This window comes from Triticum urartu, chromosome 1A (assembly GCF_056163025.1).
Source record: "Triticum urartu cultivar PI428250 chromosome 1A, HENAU_Tu73, whole genome shotgun sequence".
NCBI lineage: Eukaryota > Viridiplantae > Streptophyta > Magnoliopsida > Poales > Poaceae > Triticum > Triticum urartu.
Window position 1 is genome coordinate 55,535,389 of NC_141873.1, and position 25,003 is coordinate 55,560,391.

Below are 25,003 nucleotides of genomic sequence, written 5' to 3' on the forward strand. Positions count from 1 at the left end.
CGGCGCCATGGACGTGCGCCCGGCGTCCACGGGGGCTTCTGTGAACAGAGGAAGATGGAGATGGGAGGTGGGCTGGGCCAGCACACTGTGCACTCATGGCCCATGTGCGGAGTGGGCTGCCTTGTTTTTCTTTTTATTAAATAACAGAGAGAGGAAATGAATTACTTGGGCAGTCTATTGACTCGGGAAAAACTTGGGAAGGGTGCCATTAAATCCCTGGTGATTTTAGACACTTCCAAAAAAAGTTTAGGCAAGTTTGGAATTCATTTGAATTTTTTGAAAAAAGAATAGGGAATTTAAAGTGTCGTTTTGGCACTGTTTTAAATGCTTAGGCCCATATGAGTTGAAGATGATGCTGTTTTCCTTAACAACATTTGTTCTGAAATATTTTCTAGATGACAAACATTTTAGTTTTGCAATTTGAAGAAATAAATATTTGCTTTATTTCAAGTATGAATTTGAAGTTGGGTTTGGGACAAGCGGCATTTTGACTTAGTGAAAAATGCGCACATGAACCATTAATTAGCTTGATGACAGGGTTATCATCTGGGGGTGTTACAGCATCTTTATACCAAAAATATTATATCTATCAGATCTCACTCTCGTAAGTGACCGTGAAGGGATTGACAACCCCTAATCGTGTTGGTTGCGAGTAGCTATCGTTTTGTGCAGGTACGAGGGGCTTGAGCGTGACCTCCTACTGGATTGATACCTTGGTTCTCAAAAACTGAGGGAAATACTTACGCTACTTTGCTGCATCATCCCTTCCTCTTTGGGGAAAACCAACGCAAGCTTAAGACGTAGCAATCATCAGGGAGCTGACACTGCATATTTGCTGCTCTACGTTGACGACATCATCCTCACGGCATCCACCCCCGATCTCCTTCAGCGGCTGACTGCTCGTCTTCGTGATGAGTTCGCCCTCAAGGACTTGGGGACCCTGCACTACTTTCTCGGCATCAAGTTGATCCGCCGGGCTGATGGTTTCTTTCTGCATCAGCAGAAGTACGTCCACGAGCTCCTTGAGCGTGCTGGTATGCTTAACTGCAAGCCGGTGCCCACCCCTGTCGACACGAAAGCGAAGGTCTCTGCTCTGGAGGGGTCTCTCGCGTTCGATGGAGCATTTTATCGCTCTATTGTCGGTGCTTTACAGTACTTGACGTCGACTCGCGCCGACCTGCAATACGCTGTTCAGCAGGTGTGCCTCCATATGCACGCCCCGCGCGACTCTCACTGGACTCTAGTGAAGCATATTCTCCGTTACATACGCGGCACCATGTCCTTGGGACTCACCCTGACGGCCTCCGCCTCCACCGACCTCGTGGCCTACTCGGATGCTGACTGGGCTGGCTGCCCTGACACGCGACGCTCCACGTCAGGCTACTGCGTCTACCTTGGGCCCTCGTTGATCTCTTGGTCATCGAAGCGGCAGCCCACGGTCTCCCGCTCCAGCACCGAGGCAGAGTATCGCGTCGTGGCCAACGTCGTGGCCGAGTGCTCTTGGATACGTCAGCTGCTCCAAGAGTTGCTTTGTGATGTTCACAAGGGCACCCTTGTCTACTGCGATAATGTCAGTGCGGTCTACCTCTCCGCCAACCCGGTGCACCATCGACGGACGAATCATATTGAGCTCGATATTCACTTCGTGCGCGAGAAGGTTGCCCTTGGCCGTGTTCGGGTTCTCCACGTGCCGACAACGCAACAGTTTGCTGATGTGATGGCTAAGGGATTGCCTACTCCCGTCTTCGAGGAGTTTCGGTCCAGTCTCTGTGTCTCCGGCGGTGCTTCGACTGTATTGCACGTGTATTGGATTTGTGGCCCACCTCCTAGTCTTGTATAGTTGAGGTAGAGGCCTTTCCTTGTAATATATATACGTGCACCAGCACCCCATCAATACAACGATTATTGTATTGCAAACTTTCCCGTCAACAGGTCGGATGGCAAGGCCGTTGTGCACGGCAGATAGAGGCCAGCATGCCGGTGAGCTCGCCGGAGGTCAACGACGATGAAGGAGGCCTTCGACAATGAGCCGGAGCCCCTGCCCGCGCTGGTCCATGCCGGCTTGTCGATTTTATTTGCCACTTTTAAATATGCTATATGATGATCCAGTGTACCAGTGCACCTCAATGGTCTATGACCGTTTACCGTGATTGAACCACAAGTCACGAGTTTGTGAGCACGCCACAAAGGCCATAAAGAAAAGAGTTCCAATCCTACCACCTGGGTTCATCAGAATTGCCAAGAAACATAAACAAGCTGATTTAAGGAATGAAGAAAGATGTCATGTTCGTTAGAAGAAAGAAACCATTTTTTTTGTAGAACTAAGAAAGAAAGAAACAAAGCAATTGATGAAGGATGCCTGGAAAATAAAAATTCTTGCACATTCAGACATTTGGTAGTGTCTAAATTTGTTGTATGCAATCAATTAGAGTCATCTGCTCAGGCTGCCGTTGAGCTTGGTTACATAAGAATTAGAGTCATGGTTCAAGCTGAATACTGACATATGTTGCACCCTTCAGGCCCATGTCAAGCCTCAGAAAGATATATACTACTCCCTTCGTTCACAAATAAGATGTTTTGAATATTGCAATATTCACTACATACGGACTGAAACGAGTAAACAAAAGACACAGCGTATCTATATACCTCCAAATCAAAAGAAGATAAATTATCTTATATCTGTGAACGGAGGAAGTACTACTTAGACAACGATTTTAGAATGATAATGAGATTGAGAGCGTTAATAGACAAGGATCAGCATCTGTGGTGGACAAAACGACACAAATCGATAACCATCTCGACTAACTGCAGGAGAATGGATGCTCGTCTTAGCGCACCTGCACAGTGAATTTGCACAGAAGACATCAGTGCGGCTCAAACTCAACTTCTATTCCTATATATGTTACAAAAGCTTGGACTAGTAAGATATCATACCTTCCAGCTCTGGTCTTCATCATACGCGCTTCAGCATCTTCAGGGCAGTCGACGCAGCAGTGCCAAACAACCTTCTCGACTGATACTTACTTGCGGGCGTCGGCTTACTTGCCAGTAAGCCACTCTCGGGTAATTTCTCTCCAACGTGCCAAGAAGTATATGAGAGTGCCTTTCAGCTCTCAACTTCTCCGAGCTCCCATCACAAGTATACAGTGGCAAGTCTTTTTTCGGTGTGTAGGGCGGAAAGATCTTCGAAATAAACCGAGCTGTTAACACTGATCTTCATACCGGGAAAAACTGATCTCTTGCATACAAGTGCCTAACCCGTGGTTTCTTCGTCGTGGCCTGTTTAACACGTACATAATCAAGATATCACCGTCAACAACGCACACAGAGCATTCATATTTTAACGTGATCAAACAACATGTACAGGCCCACTTGAGGTTCAAAACAGGCTGCATATGGATTACTATGTCATCAGCCACGAACAATCAAATAAAAAACAATCTAGGTTAAGCACTTTCATTTACCATTTAGTCTGCAAAAATCGTGTGCTTAACAGCAGGTGCAGACTGTACAAACTACAAGCCCAAGATCCTAAACTCCCATAGACCAGATTTCCCTCTTCTTCTTTTTTTGTTGGTAATTCAGAGTACAAAAAGGAACAAAAATGGCATGTGTGTCCTATGCATACACTTTTACTACAACAATACAAGATCATTTGCACAACATCAGTTCTCTTGATAAAAACTAAAACAGGAGTTTCATCTCTAGCCATCAAAGGACTCTTGAATTTGTACACACACCACTAAAATATGGGATTATCCGTGAAAATGTAGCCTGAAGACTTGAATGTGACTCTCATCATCCAAATGAATATTAACACAATTTTGTCAGTCTCAGCATGTAAACATCAGAAAGAAATTAAAACAGAAAACACAAAATTCATAAAAAAATGATAATCAGCATCCAGCAAAATAAGAGACAGAAAAATCGAGAGGAACTCAAGTTCAAATATCCTTACATTTTTTCCTTGGCTTGAGGAGTAGGTGATCCAATGGCTGCCTTGGTCAAATCTGTGCCCCCTGTTTCCCATGACAGAATTATTACAGCCAATTTTGCGAAATTTGTGAAGTAACTTTAACATACCAGGCTGTGAAACACAGATGTACCATGTTCATGTGGCTGTGAAACACAGACGTACCGTGTTCATGTAACACACCATCCGGCCCTCCACAGTCATAGGGGAAGCTTCAAGAGCATATGAAATAAAGAATCAAAATATTGTTAAGTAATCGTCTACAGATACAAGATATAGCAACCATAGAAGCACAAGGCATGAAAAAATCGAACCATTGAAGGTCTTCAATGCAAATATCTTTTCCGAGAGGACCAACATCATAACTTTTGAGAACTGCTGAAACTTTTCCATGGACCTCGTGATGAGATGCCTGCATATTATTCTATAAACCCAGTAACAAAGGTAATTAGGTTTGACTTGTTTTGATTTACTTGATAAGTGTCCAATCCTACTCAACTCATGTGCTATGTTCTAACCTGTTCCATAAACCCAAATGGCCAGGAGTGCCAAAGACTTAAACACTAGATTACCAGTCTACCACTACAGATCTCAAATGTGCTTACAGATAGATGCCAGTACACCTGTATCCGTAATCTTATTAAATCTTCAGGGTTTGAGCTCATGGGGATGTCGATGTTTAGACATGGATGCCCATGAAAAGTAGTTGAGTTGGATCAAAATATCTCTGTGCGTGGTGAAGATGTGGGTGATCGTGACTTTGAAGATGATCATTCATATCATGCTCATGGTGGTGAAGAGAGTAATGGGTTGAGGAGCCCTCCAATGAGTTGGGGAGTGGGATGATCATCAGAATGGCTTTTACTAATTGGGTTGTGATGCCATGCTTGCTACTATCTTGTATTAGTTTATCAATCTATCAACTTATGCAAGTTGATAATTGCTGCGTTTTGGCCATGCTTGAGTTTTGGTGACACCAACATTTGGTAAGATTGGTATTGTCAAGAAATCTTCAGGGTTTGAGCTCATGGGGATGTCGATGTTTAGACATGGATGCCCATGAAAAGTAGTTGAGTTGGATCAAAATATCTCTGTGCGTGGTGAAGATGTGGGTGATCGTGACTTTGAAGATGATTATTCATATCATGCTCATGGTGGTGAAGAGAGTAATGGGTTGAGGAGCCCTCCAGTGAGTTGGGGAGTGGGATGATCATCAGAATGGCTTTTACTAATTGGGTTGTGATGCCATGCTTGCTACTATCTTGTATTAGTTTATCAGTCTATCAACTTATGCAAGTTGATAATTGCTGCGTTTTGGCCATGGTTGAGTTTTGGTGACACCAACGTTTGGTAAGATTGGTATTGTCAAGAAATCAAGCATCTCAAAATAAATAAATAAATTATAGTAACAACAACCTTTTTCAATCAGTAAATAGTACCCAACTACAATATGGAACTAGTTGTCTCTATGGCTTCCCCCGAATAACCGATTTAGTACTATTACTTAGGGAAATACTGATAATGCACATTTTCAGGAGATATTGATTATAAAGATGTCATAGAAGAGAAAATCCAAGAAAAATTAATTAAAAAAAATCCAAGAAAAAAAGATGTCTATGACAATGACGATTTGGTAAAACAAGAAGAAAAAACAGTCAGATACTCTGTTCGGCAGATCACCTGCCTTGCAAGTCAAAAAGAAAAAACTCTGTTCTTTTCGTTATGGTCGGCAAGGGAACTGTTATATAATATTTTCTCACTACGATCAATACTTTAAGGTTCAAAAGCCAAACCATAACATACTAGAATATTAAGATTCGGTAAAACAAGAAAAAACAAATGTATGCATCAAATGAAAAGGTGGTACCTCTGAATGAGTTTGAATATATGCATCAAGAGCTTCACCAGCCTTCAGAATTATCCTAACAAGGAACAACGCATTATAGAAACGTACTTCCTTCTCCTTCCGCTGCTTTGCTGCCTTGGTATTTTTACCAATTTGCAATCCACACCCCTCCTTTATCAGGGAGAATATAGAATCATCAATACGGTTCTTGATCATATCAAAACCATTGAGCTTACGAAATCGCCTTTGAGCTGCAAGGAGAAGAATAGCTGCAGGGACAATCTTCCCATGCTCCATGTACTTCCAGAGCTCATCGACTACATTATCAGTGTGAGCTGCAAGCAATCTAGTGGTGTCCAAGAAGATCTTCTGCATAAGTCACCAACACAGAACAGCTTTCACTTCAAGTGCTTATAGTATACATAACATTGACATCAAACTCTATCAGCAAACAAAATCAACTTAAAACTTATAATTGCAGAGAAACTTAGACTCATTTCCCATTGATTAAAGAAAAACGGTGCCTCCTGTATTATGGACATAAATACATCAGATGTTTTAAAAAGGTAAACTGTCCATCTCACAAATTGAACTATACAAAATCACAGATTGTCAGTTCTTAAACACTGTTAAGAATGGTGGATTTAAATAACTGGGATGAGCTGAACTTCTTTATTGCTATCATGTAACCAAAGTATGTGAGGAGGGATTTAACACGAACCATCTCAGGCAGGCAAAGCAGATGTATGAGCTTGTAGATGTACCCAAAATTCCCCTTCCTGTAGTTCTCGTCAACTAATAGGTTGTCCTCCAGATACTTATGCTGGCAAGTGTTCTCAATGGCAACATGGAGTGGGAGGAGGCCCTCGATGATTTTATTACCCGAGGTGCGCTGATTGGCCGATGCACCATACCGGAACAGTAACTCAACCATTTCGACGGAGAATGACTCTGCAGCTTGGTGGAGGGGGAAGTACCCAAAGCTGGTCATGTAGTTGGGGTTGGCACGTACTCCGCAGAGCTTAGGTGACTTCCCCTCCAAAACAAGATTAGCACAACGCAGGGCATTCTCTAGAATAATTAAGTCAAGGGTTTGTGGAAGGATGACAAAACCAGAAACAAAGCACTCCCTGTACTTCTCGAAGATGCGGAGGAAGAGTGGAACACTATCCTTTTGGAGGACTGGCGACAAACGATCGTATATGCCATAATATTTTATGAGCGTTTCCTAGATGGACCAATCCATGTACAAACAAAATAAAAGGCAATCAGTTCAGTTATCCAACTAACAAAGCATAACAGCAAAATAATTCTACAAAGGCATTTGATGCCATTGAGATTAGGAAAATGTGCAAGTTTTCATCCCTCGACTATTACATATGTAGCTTTCAGAACTAAACTTCTAAACTACCCAAAGTTGAACCCTCCACTATGAAAAGTTCAATACCATGCAACATTCATCTCTCATAATGGTTTCGACAACAATTTCGAATTACATGGCACCTAAATATGTAGCTCACATTGCACTTGCACCCACATGTCTAGCATGTCACAAATTTTCTCCATGATATTCCATATGTTTATTTCAACGTTTGAACATAAAAAACTAAATTAAGACAAACAAAAAAAATTGTAAGAGAAAATAGATGTCTCCCTCGTATTTTTGTTTCCATAAAGTTGAGTTTCCTGCATTTTACATTTTTACAAGTTCTTTAATACAAAAACAGATGTGATTTTCGGAACTTTTTTCTCTAGAACATTTCCTGTTTTCTGAGTTCTTAAAAAATCTATTGAAATTATTACCAATTTTATGAATTGTTTTTAAGGGAACTGATAGCATGGCGGAAACTGGTGGGTGATGTGGCCAACAGGTAGGCACCACGCCATTGAGAACTGCTTTGGATTGGACAGAACCACTTTAATGATGAAAACCGCACACTATTGATAGTTGAGGGAGCAACGTCGAGGCGGTTTAGACTTTAGGGTTGAAAATTACAATCAGATAATAGTTGAGGGATGAAAAACATACTTTTTTACAATGTTACAACATACAAGATAGCATGAAAAAACATTTGCAGGAAAAAGGCAAGAATATTAGTTATATGCCAATCAATAGTCACTCATAGAAAATGAACAAGTATTAAAAAATACCTTGGGAGTGCGGTCTGGGGCGATTATATTGGTAGCTCTGGCATCAGCAAGGAAACGCTGCAGTTGAAGCATGTACTGTAAAAAAGGAATTGTCAGTCAAGAACCACCACAAAAATAAGTGTAATAAGAAGAGGGACGAAGTGGGATACATATCAATTGTGCTACTCCCCCCGATCCATATTAATTGACACTCACATAGTACAACTTTAGTAATATGGATAGTGTGCGATGGCGGAAACGTCTTGCCTCGTTGGAGGCGACGGGTTCGTGTTAAATAGCAGGGGCGCACCTCCCTGATACAGCACATACATGAGTTGTTACAAAGATTCAGACTTGGAAGACAAGAGATAGAATTGGTTACAACTAGGTAGAGATAAGAGAGAATCCTACTACCCAACTACCAATCTAATCTATATCACAACAACCTCATCAGAAGAGATGCGCTAGGTAAAGGTGGTGCGGTGCGGTGCACACATTGGCACGTTACATGACATGTTTAACACCCTCCCTTAATCACAACTTCATCAAGTTGAGATTATACTTGAAAGCTTCAAAGCTCCTTGTTGGCAATGGCTTTGTGAATCCATCTGCAATCTGATCTCTGGAGTGTATGAACCGAATATCAAGCTGTTTTTGAGCAACCCTTTCTCGGACAAAATGAAAATCTATCTCAATATGTTTCGTTCTTGCATGAAACACAGGATTGGCAGACAGATAGGTAGCACCAAGATTGTCACACCATAGACAGAGAGCTTGCTTACTTTTCACACCAAGTTCCTTAAGCATGGACTGCACCCAAATGATTTCAGCTGTGGCATTTGCTAGTGCCTTGTATTCTGCCTCTGTACTTGACCTAGAAACTGTTGCTTGTTTTCTAGCACACCAGGAGATCAAGTTAGGCCCAAAAAATATTGCAAAACCACCAGTTGAACGCCTATCATCCAAGCATCCTGCCCAATCAGAGTCAGAAAAGGCACTGACAAGGGTAGAAGATGATCTGCTGAAACTGAGACCAACACTCAAAGTATTCTTGACATATCTTACTATACGTTTTGCAGCAGTCAAATGAACAGTAGTGGGTGCATGAAGGAACTGACAGACTTTATTGACAGCAAAAGAAATATCAGGTCTGATTAGAGTGAGATATTGAAGTGCTCCTACCAAACTTCTGTATTTTGTGCTGTCTTCTTGGCTCAAGGGTGTACCTTCCATAAGAGATAGTTTTTCCGAGCTGGATAATGGAGTGGGTGTAGGTTTACAACCTTGCAGACCAGCCTTCTTTACTAGGTCAGTGGCATATTTTTTCTGAGAGAGATGAAGTCCATCCTTGTGTTTCTTCACCTCAATTCCAAGGAAATAATGCAAGTCTCCAAGATCCTTTAGAGCAAAGTCGGCCCCCAAGTCTTTCAACAGTCCTGTGATCGCTTCATCAGATGAACTTGTCACAATGATATCATCAACATATATGAGGACAAATATGCATGTGTTGGACTTGTTGTAAATAAACAATGAGGTGTCAGACTTTGAAGGAATAAAGCCAAGAGTTTGCATTTTGTGACAAAGACGAGAATACCAAGCCCGTGGAGCTTGCTTTAGACCATATAGTGCCTTGTCAAGTTTGCACACATGAGAGGGGTTGCTTTTACTTTCATACCCAGGAGGTTGCTTCATGTACACTTCCTCTTCCAGAACATCATGGAGAAACGCGTTATGTACGCCAAGTTGTCTGAGACTCCAGCCCCTGGAAACAGCAATAGACAGGACAAGATGAATAGTTGCAGCTTTTACAACTGGACTAAACGTGTCTTCATAGTCTATACCATACCGTTGCTTGAAGCCTTTTGCAACTAGTCTAGCTTTGTAGCGATCAATGGTTCCATCAGACTTTCTTTTGATTCGAAATACCCACTTGCAATCGATCAAGTTTTTACCTTGTTGTGGAGGAACCAAATGCCATGTATTATTTTTCTTTAGTGCAATAAACTCTTCATTCATTGCCTTCTGCCACCGTTCATCACCAAGAGCTTGTTCAAGTGTATTTGGTTCATCTGGTTCGCCTGTGGAACATATCATGCCATATTTAGTTATATGCTTGTAATCAACATGTTGTATTACCCTTTTTGAAGCCGTGTGCGACGTGGTGATGAGGTGGTCTGTAGATTAGCCGCAGAAGATCCTGTGGGCTGAATAGGAGTTGCCGTTGCCGATCCCGAGAGAGATTCACTGACCGCTGCAGCCGAATCTGCAGAGCTTGGATCTTCTGTGGCAGGAGACGACGTTGGATCCTCAGCAGCAGCCGCAGAAGATCCCCGCAGCTCATCATTGCTGCATGATGGCGTATCGACCTTGGAGCACGCGCGTGTCAGGCGGTCACGTCCGCTGGGTTCAGCACCAGCGCGGGGCGCCGTGGCTGCGTCTGCTCCTGGCCCCACCCTGGTTAGGCGAACCGGGGCGCGGCGTGCGTAGCACCGCGGGTGGGCGCCGAATCGTGCATCGCCCAGACCCGTCGCAGGGGGCCGCGTGTCAGGCGTGGATTGGAGCGGCGTTGGAGACGCGCCTCGACCAATTTGAGGCGACCGCGTGGCGCGCCCTGAGGCGGTCGGCGGGGAACGAAGTCCTGGCGCGGACGCGCCCGTGGATCCCGTGGATCCCGAGGAAGATCCGATCTGCTACGCCTGCCAAATGGATCCCGAGGCGGATCTGCCTCCCGTTTCACGACACATGAGATATCGCTCGGATGAGGTGATTTCTTCGCCGTTTTCTTCACCGTTTTCTTCGTTGTTCTCCCTGGTTTCTCCTGTTTCATCACAAGACTCAAGTGTGCCATTAGTAGGAGGATGTATCAGTAGTTGATCATCATAGTTTAGGCCCCCTTGATCAATGCCGGGGAGATTAGGAGGGAGGAGTAAAATTTCCAGAGCGCCGACATTTGGATGGAGGTCAGCGAAGGGAAACTTTGTTTCATCAAAAACGACATCCCTGGAGATATAGACGCGACCTGTGGAGACATCTAGGCATTTAACACCTTTGTGTTGGGCGCTATATCCTAAGAAGACGCATTGCTTTGAGCGAAACATAAGCTTGCGGTTGTTGTATGGGCGAAGATTGGGCCAACAGGCACATCTAAAAACACGAAGAGACTTGTAGTCGGGTTTTGTATGGAGAAGACGTTCTAGTGGAGTTTCATTGTTGATAACACGACTAGGAAGCATGTTGATGATATGAACGGCAGTGAGAAAAGCCTCATCCCAAAACTTGAGGGGCATGGATGCACCAGCAAGGAGGGCTAAGCCAACCTCAACTATATGTCTGTGCTTGCGTTCAGCTGAGCCATTCTGTTGATGGGCATGCGGGCATGACACGTGATGTGATATGCCAAGGGTTTGGAAGAAGAACTTTAGTTTTTCGTACTCCCCCCCCTCCCCAGTCCGATTGGACTGCAATAATCTTGCGATCAAATTTTCTTTCAACTAGAGCTTGGAAGTTTTTGAAAACTTGAAAGACGTCGGATCTTCTCTTGAGGAGATAGATCCATGAAAATTTGTTGTAGTCATCTATGAAGCTTACGTAATAAGTGTGTCTACCAACAGAACTAGGAGCAGGACCCCAAACATCAGAGAAGATTAATTGCAAAGGATTGGTAGAAACACTAGTAGATATAGGGTAAGGTAACCGATGACTTTTTGCTCGTTGACAAGAATCACAAATAGCTTCAAGATCACGCTCACCAACATACGGGAGCTTATTTTTCCTAAGTAATTGTTCAACCAAAGAGAAAGCAACATGTCCTAGTCGATCGTGCCACCGTGTTGACGAAAGTTTGGCAACACCATAGGCTCGTTTATTGAATCTTGGATGCTCCGGAAGCAATGGGTAGAGTCCTCGAACGCATCTACCTCGATAGAGTGTTTTCTTCGTTGCCTGGTCCTTGATCAAGAAAAAGGAAGGATGAAACTCAAGGAAGACATGATTGTCAACGGCAATTCTATGGACAGAAAGTAGATTCTTATTGGCACTAGGAACATGCAAAATTTTCTTTAGATGAATTTTACGGCGAGGGGTACTAAAAACCGAGTGACCAACATGACTGATCCTCATACCTTCACCGTTGGCAGTGTAGATTTGATCTTTTCCACGGTACTTCTCCTTCATCGTGACCTTCTCGAGCTCGTTTGTGATGTGATTGGTAGCACCACTGTCGACATACCAGTTTGTGTCAATGCCGTAGGAGCCGCCCGCAGCTGCAGAAACTTTGTCCTCGTCTTGGGAGTCGTCGTCGTCTTCATCGTAGCGGTACCAGCAGTCTTTGGCCGTGTGCCCAAGCTTGCCACAGATCTGACAGCGAGGGGCATCCGGACGAGACCTGGTGGAGCTGCCGCCGCGACGAGGTTTGGAGTTGGTGGAGCGACCGCCGCGGGAGTTGGAGGAGCCACCACCGTTGCTGGTGCCTCCGGGCCGCCCTTTGGTGCGAGGAGAGCCACGTGATCGAGGGTCATTGCCACGACCGCGAGAAGCAGCGTTGGCCGAGGACTTGAAGCCGCCGGCGGAGCCATGGAATTGGGCCATGCGCTGATCGAAGTTACTCAGCATGGCATAGAGCTCATCAAGGGTGACGGGCGTGACGCGGGCGTCGAGGGCGGAGACGAGCGGCTGGTAGTCGATGTCGAGCCCATGGAGGATGTACGAGATCAACTCGTCATCCTGGATGGGTTTTCCGGCGGCGGCGAGTTCATCAGCAAGGCCGCGCAGGGAGGTGAAGTAGGCGGCGACCGACTGGTTGCCCTTCTGCGCGTTGATGAGCGCAGTGCGGATGTTGTTGACGCGGCTGAGGGAGTGGGACGAGAACATGCCCGCCAATGCCACCCAAAGTTCACGCGCCATGGTGATCGCGGTGACCGCGACCAGGACCTCCTTGGAGAGAGTACTCAGCAGGTAGCCGAGCACTTGTTGGTCCTCCCTGACCCAAAGAGGGTGGAGAGGGTTGGGCCCAGAAGTCTCCTTGCCGTCTTTGTCCTTGGTGACGTGGAGTCTGGCCGGTTCTGGCGAGGTGCCGTCGACATAGCCGAAGACACCGGCGCCCCGCAGGTGAGGTGTGACCTGCGTGCGTCAGAGCACGTAATTCGTGCGGCTGAGCTTCTCGGTGACCTGGCCGTTGAGGCTAGGTTGGGAGGCGCCGGATGAAGACATGGCTATGCACTAGATGTAATCGGGATAGCTAGCTAGATTGAGAGAGGAAGGGCTCTGATTACCATGTGCGATGGCGGAAACGTCTTGCCTCGTTGGAGGCGATGGGTTCGTGTTAAATAGCAGGGGCGCACCTCCCTGATACAGCGCATACATGAGTTGTTACAAAGATTGAGATTTGGAAGACAAGAGATAGAATTGGTTACAACTAGGTAGAGATAAGAGAGAATCCTACTACCCAATTACCAATCTAATCTATATCACAACAACCTCATCAGAAGAGATGCGCTAGGTAAAGGTGGTGCGGTGCGGTGCACACATTGGCACGTTACATGACATGTTTAACAGATAGGAGGGAGTAGTTACTTTACCTGCCTCATATGTTGAATAGGACACGTCAAGTCAGCTAATGAGGGGTGAGGAGGAGGATGGGGAGGTTCCCACGGGTCATACTCGTCCGTGGGCGCTCCATCAGTGGTACCTTTACTATTATCTTCTTGATGAAGAGCTTCCACTGCTGCAGTTTCGTGGTCCGTTTGCAGTGACATTGGCTGAAAAGGGGAGAAGCATGAGATTGAATTACCATGCCAATCCAATTTGCCACCCTGCTGACAAAATTCTAGTGTGCTACAGCTAGACAACATGAAAGAATGCAGAATGCTTGAATGTAATTCAGCAGAGGCTGCTGGGACCTAATCAGCAACTCAGTAGGGTATCCTTTTTCCAAGGAGTTTATTACCCTTAGCCTTAGGTGCTACAGTAGTTTATTTGAAACGAAGGAACAGAAAAATAACCTTTGACCAAATGCAGCAGTGCAATAATAGATCGGAATAGTGTTGATATCTCAATTGGATCTTCCAAACAAGGTCGCTTCTAGAATGCTAGGACTGTTAAGAATTGGCTAAGCATAAAGATAATAACAAAAAGATCTTAACTATCTACGAGTTCTTTCGTTTTCTCTTGATCTTTCGGATTAGCTTTCCTGCAAATTGTGGGGATTTTTTTCCTGTTTCTTTTTATGCAGGATCTTGTTAACTGATCCCTTTATGTACATCACTTTAGTGCATAATGCATTCTCAGGATGGCTTGCCACTACTGTTCCTGGAAGCGAAATGCGACTGTTCATTTTGGTACCTAATAAAACATATGATAAATGTGCTTCTTTTACCATTCAGTGACAGCAGACTCCAAAGTTGACAGAAATCATTCAAAATTTGTTGAAAAATAGAAGGATTTGAAGTGCGATATATATGTTGACAAAGCATTGAACTCATGACGGCGTACAGATCTTACATCCCACACAAACATATACAAAAGGCTCCCCGGTGCATACAACATATGCCAAGATGCATACCGTTTTCATAATAGTTCAAGTTTCAGATACTTGCAGATGCAGGCAGTATGCAGGTTGGAGAACCAAAGAGAGCTGGCTTTTAGGTTTTAGGTACCTGGTCTGGAACGGTCGATGGGGCGGCTGACAAGGTAGACATTGGCCCAACTAGAGGCCGCAACACTGACCTGCACTGCACTGCCCGCAAACAAGTTTTCAATGTCAGTAAAATTCTTACTAGGTACTGTACGTACTACTGATTAAACAAAAGAAGCAGCAGATAACCTGTCAGAAGAATGATGATTAAACAGAAGTATCACGGCCTGATGCAAATCACCACCGACTGATGGCGACTGGGTGGACGAAAAATCGTGATGGATTGTTTTGATAGACGGAGCTTCGACTACTCAATTCGCTGAACTCTTTGCGTTTGTTCGAAAAGGAAAAAAAAAGGGGGATTTTCTCTTCCTCTATTCCTCTGCGGCAATGGGGTGGCACGGCGCATCTAGGGTTCCGCGTCGGTCGAGGAGAGAGAGACGTCTGATAGGGAAAAGAATTCTATGAGACCAGGTCTCACGCGAGACCCATCCTGATGAATGACACGTGGCATTCATAAATCACAAAGTATCCTCCACCCCTCACTTAAAATCAAGGAGAATTAGATGCTTTGTGATTTGTGAATGTCACGTGTCATCTATCAGGACGGATCTCACCTGCTAACCGTGAGACCTGGTCTCATATAATTTTTTTTGTCTGATATTGATAGCCGGCGGAGAAGATGCCGACGAAAGGGGCGGCGGGAATCGATATCGCGAGCGGAGTACCTAGCTGCGACGACAGCTGCTGGAAATCGAGAGGACGATTTTTTTTCTCTCCAGGAGGATGCTACGGTCGCCCGATCCCAGCAAGCGATTAGTCACCTCCTGAGCCGTCGGATCACACGCACGTGTACGTTCAGGATCAATTCTGGACTTGATCGTGGCACCTCACCCACTCACCTCTGTGCAACACCTCGCCTCGTGGATAACAAGACGGTTTTGCTAAAGATTAATGCTAGACGTGCTAAAGGCATCTCCAAGCTAAATGCTTGCTTAGGTTTCCCTAAAAAAATGCTGGCTTAGGTGCTTAGACAATTAAGAAAGGAACGTGCTACGTGTCGACCGACGGATCTTTTAAAAGATCTGTCTCGTGAGCCGTCATACCTGGCTTAATTTAGTGGCTAAAAGTCATCGTCTACTTCTGCAACAAAATTTTTGTTATGAAAACTTTTGCAACAAAGATCTTGTTGCAGAAACATTTGCAACAGAGGTTGAGTTGCGGATATTATTTTTTTTTGCAGTAGAGGTCATGTTGCAGAAACATTTAGACATTCTTTTAACTTGCAGAAAAATTTATGCAACGGAGGTCAAGTTGCAGAGAATTTATGCAATAAATATAACGTTGCTGGAACAGTTGTTGCGACGGCACCGACATCTACGGCTCAAACTCGAGGAGGCGACAACCATGGACGCCGGTGCTCCTATGGGGCGGCGGCAATGTGGAACGACGAGCGACGGCGGAAGAGGCTCCAACGGCGATGTGCCTCGCAGAGGCGGCGGCGACAGGATGGTGCTGCTCAATCTAGAGGGCGTCGCCGATTGACCGAGAACAGGAGAGACACGGGCAGCGGAGCACTTGCTCGTCGGTGACAGCGTCGGCGCATTGGGTAGCGAGTGTTTGTTACGGAAGAAACATGAGGGGATGTGTTGCTCAAAAAACAAAAAACGTGGTTTTTGTTACTCAAGAGGATAAGAGCAATTCCAACAAGCCGACCCAAACGGACGGCAATTTCGTCCATTTGGGTCGGCCAGACGGACACAGATGCCCGCTTCGGCATTTGGGTCGGCGCCTGTGTGCAAAACAAGGCTGTCAGCTCTAGGCTTAATTAGCAAGGCCTTTTCAAGATCTTCCTTGGTGGCAAAACAATGCTGCGAGCCTATCATGAAATTCATTTCCCTGCGATCAGGATCAACGTAAAGGGTGCCATAAAATTGTCTCACAACATCTTCATTACAAACCCAAGATGAGTTGTTACTAGCCAGACCTTTGAGACCAAGATCCTCATACTTAGTGGACAAGTCAAAAGGACATGTTTCAGCATCAGCTATATCTGACCACTCCACAAATCTGTGCTAAAAAACTTTCTTTTCACGATAGATCTGATCATATAGATCTTTTTGCCTCGTGTCCCAAAAATTGCAGTCGCAAGAGATAGATCTAGCAGCAACATATGGGTTACATTGCTTCTGCTTCTTAATTTCAGGATATCTCGACTGATCCAATGTCTTCTTCTGCTGCTGCTTTCCCCTGGCCATGGCTCTATTGCCTGTAAGTGTGAAAACAAATCCAACACTAAGTATCTAATAATAAGCTTAATTTACAAGGGAACTGGAATGCCAGCTGATTAAGTTTTCTCATAGTTTTAAAATAAGGTAAAGTTACTCACTAGGGGCCATAACTTTGCAGCTATTAAACAGTAATTGTCCTTATGAATTCTGAATTTATTTATGTACAGGGCAATTTATATATATACATCATCAAATCAAATATCTAAATTATGTGTACAGAATGAGGTGCAGGGCAATTGTGAGCATTGGATGGTAGAGCGTTGGCAAAACAAGTCGTCTCATGAAAGAAAGCGGACGCCCATTATGCAGTTCAAAAATTGCAAATGGCAAGAAGTACCAAAACAGGACATCGATGTAATAGATTGTGGCCTGCAAGCGTAAGCTAGTGGAAACTGTTGGTTAGTCATTCTTGGGGAAAGAATTTCCAATCATCACTTCACTGACAAGAAGGTCAATTTCCAATCACGAACAAATGCAGGCCGGTAAACCCTCGTCTTCAGAAGGAGATTTGAGCCCTCTAAGGCTTCGTTCGGTTGTTGGGGTTTCCTTCCCTGTGAGGAACCAACCCCTGCAGGGATTGGGTGAATCCGCTCATGTCACCCATCCCTTCGTCTTAAATTCTGTTCGGTTACTCCCTCCCATAAGCAACACTTCTCACTACAAAATGCAGTGAAACTATAAGACACTAGCTCAACACAGTAGCAGCTAACTAACTGTCAGATCTAGCTCATCACAGTAGCAGTTAACAATAGCATCAGATCATACAATATATATGCGTTGTTTCATCAAGCAAAAACACAGGCTGGATTTAGAGTTCATCAATCACACCAGATTCGACTGATCAACGGAAGAGTCTTGGCTGACTTATCTGCTTGCGCACTTGCTAGCAGCCGCCACAACGACACCAAACGCTCATGGCTTCATCAGATTTTAAGTCGAAGACGACCCCACGGTGTCAAGTTAGAGCGCAGCACCTCAATCACTGTCCTATCGGTCCAAAAGTGGTTTCTAGCAAAACTTGCTAGGCCGGAGAGGACGTGTCCGTTCATTGCTGGTGATGTCGGCCATGAATTCCTCCACAAACATGGCCACTTATACATGAGCTCTTCATTCCTGCATAGATACAGCATTAAAGATTGCTAGCAGTACATCATAAGTATAATTGCAATGAATAATTTAGACATCAGTACAAGTAAACAAGGTAAATAAGCATGTCATGGACTTCTCACATAATAGAAAGAACCGTTGATGTGCAGTAACTTAGATGAAAGAAAGTAACTGGAAGTTGAAAGAATGCAACGGTAACCTATTTTCTCTCCTTGTTAGCTTAGAAATTGTTCTTTTTATCTTTCATTTCTCTTGGTCAATGCTAAGAAGAAAAATGAATTTTTGAACAACTAGCTAAGCAATGCAAAGCGAGAATAATAGTGCAATCTGGGCACAATCATTGATACTCTGAATCACATGGCAAAAATATAGGGTATACATAACATTTTTTAGATTTGAAAAGTCTTGTTATCGAGCTCTGGAACTTCACCAAAAAGGCCTATTGTCTAATGATATTGGTTGCTGGATATGACCAAGAAACTGCGAACCGGAGCAAGAAGAATCCAAGAAATTGAGGACCGGAGCATGAAGAAAAATAAAAATTGAGGCGCACGAAACAGAGGAAGAGCTCACCAATTTTCTCAAATCAAGAATCTATGAACCCTAGGAATAAAGGGAATGAGAAGGGGGTCAAGAAGAGGAGGAAGGGATTACTAGCCCACCGTCGTGGGAGAGTGATGCCGGTGATGGGTTGCTCCAGTCGCCACAGCTTCCGCCGCAGCTGCTTCCCGTCGCCGCCGAGCTCGCGCCGGACAGGAGAGAGGGAGAGGGGGGGGGGGGGGGGGGGGGGGAGGAGGTACGGCGCCGCCGCGGTCTCCTCCAGTAGCGCTGCTGCTATCCCTCCTTCTCCGCTCTCCGGCGTCGTCGCCATCGGCGTCGCCGGTCGGGGCGAGAGAGAGCGTACCGTTTTGCGAGAGAGACGGGGTTTTCTTCCACGAGGTGGGACGCGTGGGTCATTTCCCGGCAGTTTCCACGGGGTTTAGAAGGGATTTGGCAGGGGCTTAATCCAGACCGGGTCTAACCGAAGGCTGTTATAAGCCAGACCGGGATTCGACCCCGGCCGGGGCGAAACCCACGGGGTTTGGGCTCAATCCCTGCGGGGTGGGGCTAACTGAACATAGCCTATACATAAAACATGGCCCTGAGCCCCTGATTACATAGAGAAATACGGAGAAGGAGGCAGAGATGTACCAACCAGAGAGGGCGATGGCAAAGGTTTGAAGCCGCAGCCTTCGTACTAGCAGCAGCCAGCAGCTAGGGTTTGAAGCCAGAGACCGACCAGAGTCCCGCGCGGGCGAGTCGGGCTACGAGGGAGGCGTGGCGCAGAATTCCACCGGCGAAGCTCCGGCCGCACCGGGGGCGGTGGTTCACGGCGGCACCATAGGTGGCTCAGACTCGAAGACGAGGTCGCGGCGCTCTTGCCATCGTACTATCGTAGTGGAGTGCGGAGTGTGGACTGAGCTTGCCGAGCCAGTTTTTCTTTCACTTGCTGATGAAACGGAGCAGTAGATAAAATAGTAAACTCGAAAAAATGCTAGGAAAATTAAAATAAAATCCGAATTTATTTTTGTAATATACATAGTCAATTGGTGAGTGAAGTCTGAAACAAACCCTGAGATTGTAGAGGCCGACGCAAATAGACCTTCACCTTTAAATCTCTGAATTTAGTACCCCGTATTTATAAATCCCTGTTAATCCCGACCCTGCATGACTAAAATTTTGTTTGGTGTAATAGGAAGGCACGATCCCAGCCAGGATTGGTTTCTATGTTGACTTCTCCCTAGCCCACCTGTCAGATGCATCTCTTCACAAGTTCTCTGCTCAACCATGTGCAGCGGCGACCGACGGCGGCCCTGCACGAGCTGCTCAACAGCACCTGGACAAGTCCAACCCGACGTCCCGTAGGCTGCACTCACGTCCGTCTGTGGTCTGTGCACACGCATGCACGTACGCATCCATGAGACCGTCCCGCCGTTGACCGCCGCGCTGCTCGCTGCCCGCGCCACCGTTTGCAGCCATGGAGCCATGCTTCGGTTTCGTGCCCGATGCCACCTGTTTCATGCAGTTGGCGCGGCTACGCGTCGCCGGCCGTTTCCACGCTTGCTTGCGCGTCGCCGCTCTCAACGGTCATCGATTGGACGCCAACACCACGGCCCCGTGCTAGATTGCCAGCTCCATGTCCGAGCTGTGTCAGTCCTCGCTGCCAACGGTGATGAGACGCGCGTGCAGTGTGATAGGCCGGCTATCGCCGCCCCCGTCGCGCTCCGCCAAGACCCAGCCGCCCGCCGCCACCATTGTGTATGGCCACGCTGTCCGAAGGTCTCCAGCAACCGCCACCTCCAGTCGTCGGCCCAGACGGGGTCGGCTCGGCTGTCGGCGCCAACCGGTGCGCCGCTCCGCCAACCTAGTAGAAGAGGAAAGAGGGATCGACAGTGGAGAGGGAAAGGGGATCGGGAGAGGAGAGGATAGAGGAAGAAGAAGATAAGACGAGAGAGATTAAAGTGACTTGTGGACCCATACCGTCAGTGAGGGTAGCAGATGAACCCGGCTGGGATTGCATATGTTCCCAGCGAGCCAAACATGCTAGGGGTAGAATAGAACGGGATCTGAAAGTTTAGGGTATCAACTTAGAGGTGAGGGTTCATTTACGCCAGCCTCTATAAAGTCAGGGTTTATTTCAGACTTTACTCGTTAACTGATATACGCGCGTATGAAGTTTCATGAAGAAACCACATCTGTGGTAGTTTGGGCAAAAATGACAAAATCAAAGCTATATTAAAAGAATATTGTTTGATAAATACAGTTCTACTTTTTCACTATAAGAATACCACGGACATCAATACATCACGAAACTTCACACTTAAGTAGAATGGTCGACTAAGTTTCGTAACGTGAAATTTCAGATTTTTTAAGAAGAATCATTAATTTTTATGAATTTACTATTCGCGTCCGTGCGCGTGAAACAATGTTCATCTTTGTATTTTCGCCTTTTTACAATCTAACATATAACTTTAAAACGTCTTATATTATGGGACGGAGGGAGTACAAGTCTCGTCTTTAAACTTTTCTTATAACACTATTGTACAATTAGAGTTGCTCACATACACTCATCATACGAACGTGCATACACACATCTTATCCCTATGAGCACTTCTGAGATATACCTTGAGGACATCTCGTACTCCTCCTACTAAATGAACATTGCCGGATCAAAAAAAATTCAGAAAAATACGAGCACATGTGTCAAGCCTAAAAATAAACCTTGGTGGACTGGTTTTACCATAAATAGCCTAACCATTTGAGCTACGCTCAATTTGCATTTGGTCCTCGAACTTATGGACGCAACTTTTTTAAAATCACTAAGGGCATCTCGAACTCGGATCCTTAAACCGACTGCATTCGTCCGGACTGAACAGTCCTCACGCGATTTGCCATTCAATACGGAACTCCATCAGTCCGCGGACTGGTTCCGACGTTAGTTTTTCCGCAAAATGGAGGCTAATCGGGATGGCTTTGCAGGCGTTCGGACTGTTGCCACGTACGCGCCGGACACTCCGAACCCACCCGAAAACCTCTCCCACATGAAGCGGTTGCCGTGCATTCATGCCACTAATGATCGATCAGAGCGCTAGCGCCACATTCATGCCGATCCAGAGCAGAGGTGGCCTCTCACCGGTGTTAGCATTAAAGCGGCGTGCCAGCACAATCCACACCACACCACCTCGCTCCTGCTCCTCCTCACCATACCACCTCCGCCATGACCGCAAGCTCTAGCGCGTTGTGGGCTAGCCTCACGACAGAGCAAAAGCCCGAGATAGCCACTCTTGCTGTCGAATGGCAGGGCCGTTGTGCACGGCGGATAGAGGCCAGCATGCCGGTGAGCTCGCCGGAGGTCACCGACGATGAAAGAGGCCTTCGACAATGAGCCGGAGCCCCTGCCTGCACCGGTCCATGCCGGCTTCACCATGTCGATTTTATTTGTCACTTTTAAATATGCTATATGATGATCCAGTGTACCAGTGCACCTCAATGGTCTATGACCGTTTACCGTGATTGAACCACAAGTCACGAGTTCGTGAGCACGCCACAAAGGCCATAAAGAAAAGAGTTCCAATCCTACCACCTGGGTTCATCAGAGTTGCCAAGAAACATAAACAAGCTGATTTAAGGAATGAAGAAAGATGTCATGTTCGTTAGAAGAAAGAAACCATTTTTTTTGTAGAACTAAGAAAGAAAGAAACAAAGCAATTGATGAAGGATGCCTGGAAAATAAAAATTCTTGCACATTCAGACATTTGGTAGTGTCTAAATTTGTTGTATGCGATCAATTAGAGTCATCTGCTCAGGCTGCCGTTGAGCTTGGTTACATAAGAATTAGAGTTATGGTTCAAGCTGAATACTGACATATATTGCACCCTTCAGGCCCATGCTAAGCCTCGGAAAGATATATACTACTCCCTTCGTTTACAAATATAGAATATCGATGTTTTGAATATTGCAATATTCACTACATACGGACTGAAATGAGTGAACAAAGGACACAACGTATTTATATACCTCCAATTCAAAAAAAGAAAAGAAATTATCTTATACTCCCTTTGTCCCAAAATTCTTGTCTTAGATTTGTCTAAATATAGATGTATCAAGTCACGTTTTAACATTAGATACATCCGTATCTAGACGAATTTAAGACAAGAATTTTGGGACGGGGAAGTATCTGTAAACGGAGGAAGTACTACTTAGACAATAATTTTAGAATGATAATGAGATTGAGAGCGTTAATAGACAAGGATCAGCATCTGTGGTGGGCAAAATGACACAAATCCATAACCATCTCGACTAACTGCAGGAGAATGGATACTCGTCTCAGCGCACCTGCACAATGAATTTGCACAGAAGACATCAGTGCAACTCAAGCTCAACTTCTATTCTTATATACTTTCATGACAAGTAATTTGGAACGGAGGAAGTATATGTTACAAAAGCTTGGACTAGTACCCAAGCCTCTATTCCAGGCAAGGGTTTTGCTTCAAGGTTGAGCCACTTGGGTGAAAGTGACCCATGGTGAATTGTGGATGTGCCACATGCTATTATTTTGGTACACGGCGGTGTACAAACGCCTTGTGGATTCAGATTTTTGATTCAAATTTTTTGAACTTCATTGCTTCATTGCTGTGTAGTCGTCGTGTAGCTCTAGCGCTAGCTTCTTGTTTGTCTTTTGTGTGCCGAGGTTGTTTCTGTAGTTGCTGATTGCATGGATCACATTGCATGGCTTTCAAATTTGATTTGACTACGTCGGGTTGGGCCGTTCCTATTTGGATGGATCGGTGATCATGTGTACTAAGATATTTTTCATTCCATGTTTGTTGGCTAATAGAGACATTGCCACGCGAGTAGTTGGATCTGAGACGTTGACACGTCACACGTATTGATTTAGAACGGTGCCTTCGATTGGTATCTGGATGATCGGAGAGCCCTCGAGTCTCCCGAAGGATCCCGTCGAATCTTGTTTCACCGTTGTTTGTCTCTATAAAACCCTCCACACTCCCAACGTCGTCCTTCGGTCGAACATGGCGTGGGCGTCGCCCGCGGCTCCGGCGATCCTAGCCAGAGTTGTTCACGCCGTCGTCCGGACACGCTCTGGGGGCGAACCTCCCACAGGAAGGTGCACAGAGGAAGATGCGTGCAGACCATGCCGGCGGCCATGAATGTGGTTGTGTCGGTCTTGCTCGTGAGTTGCGTCAGGCTGCGGCTGACGGATACCAATGGGCAATCACTGGTGCCCATGAGCGCCGGCCGTCCGTCTCCGCTCCCCCTCTTTCTCTCTTATCTTCCACTGCGGCTCCATCCCCAGCACCCCGGCCTGTCGAGATCAGCCGCGGGCCTGCCTTCTACAGTCCTCCTTCCGTTCTCCTAGAAGCACCATGGAGTTTCAGCCAGCGCTGTTGGGCGTCTGTACGCGGTGACAACGTACATACACACGTCGGCCAAGGAGGAGGCCCTGGTCACCGTCTAGCGAGTCTTGTGGATTCACCGACCTCCGTGACCGCGGCCTCCGACGTGGTTTTCATCATGGTCGACAAACACGACGACGTCGGCACGGTCGGCTTGGACGCCGCTCGGAGGTCCTTGCAGGGCTCCGCCCGTACGGCGTGCTCATAGATTGCATGAACTCTTCCCCTCCCACGCGGCGCCTGCTGCCACGCTGTTGACTCTGGCAGTGGCGTTGGCGCTCGCGATGGCACGCTCACCCTCCCCGATGGCAGCGACGAGGCCGTCCTCTGGCTCGGAGGACCTATCTGCATGGGCCCGCCGGCAGCGGCCAGAGCAGCAAAATTGCCGTGGCAGGCGTGGTGGTTGGCCTCGAGCCCTTAGCGAGTCCTTGGTCTGGTCTTTGCCAGCGCCGCTGGGCTCGAGCGCGGAGGAGGCGGCTCGGGTGAGCGGCGACTTCACGTCCGGGGCGCCGTGCGGTACATCAAGGACCTCGGCATGGCACTGGAGCCTGGAGGTCGCTGACGTCCAGGAGGAGGAGGCCGGTGATCTGTACCTAGGTTTGTACCGGCAGTCCGGCAGATGTTCTCGGCCATGGAGGCGAACCGCGACGGCGGCGTGTATGGACTGGTCATCATCGTCGAACGCCTGAACGGGGTCCGCGAGTAAGGTAGGTAAGGCAGATAGCTGCCGACCAAGGTTGTTGTTAAGGGATCGAGGGCGACGTCCGCGGCGCATCTAGTGGCCTCCATCGAGCGGAGCTACCCACGGCGGCTATCACCGTGTAACTCGACACGGCGCGCCACTTCCCGGCGTCTTTGCATTTATCTCGCGTGCTATATATATATAGAAGGGTGCTGGACAAGTGATCCATTCACAACGCTACGCTTCAAAACTTTCTACAATTATAATTTGTGTAGTAGTTTGAGTGGAGGATAAAGGCAAGGCAGCTCCTCCTCAGATCTTCAGAGTAAAGGCATATTGTCTGGATAGTGTCATTTACTGTTCTTGCTGCCAAGTTAGTGTGCATTTAC

General features: G+C 46.3%; 2 pseudogenes; both read right to left on the reverse strand.

The window, feature by feature from the left end:
• Positions 1-2,953: 2,953 nt before the first annotated feature.
• Positions 2,954-14,644, reverse strand: LOC147989963 (meiotic drive suppressor JIEYAO-like; annotated as a pseudogene).
• Positions 12,542-12,680, reverse strand: LOC125533307 (small nucleolar RNA Z247; annotated as a pseudogene).
• Positions 14,645-25,003: the final 10,359 nt, after the last annotated feature.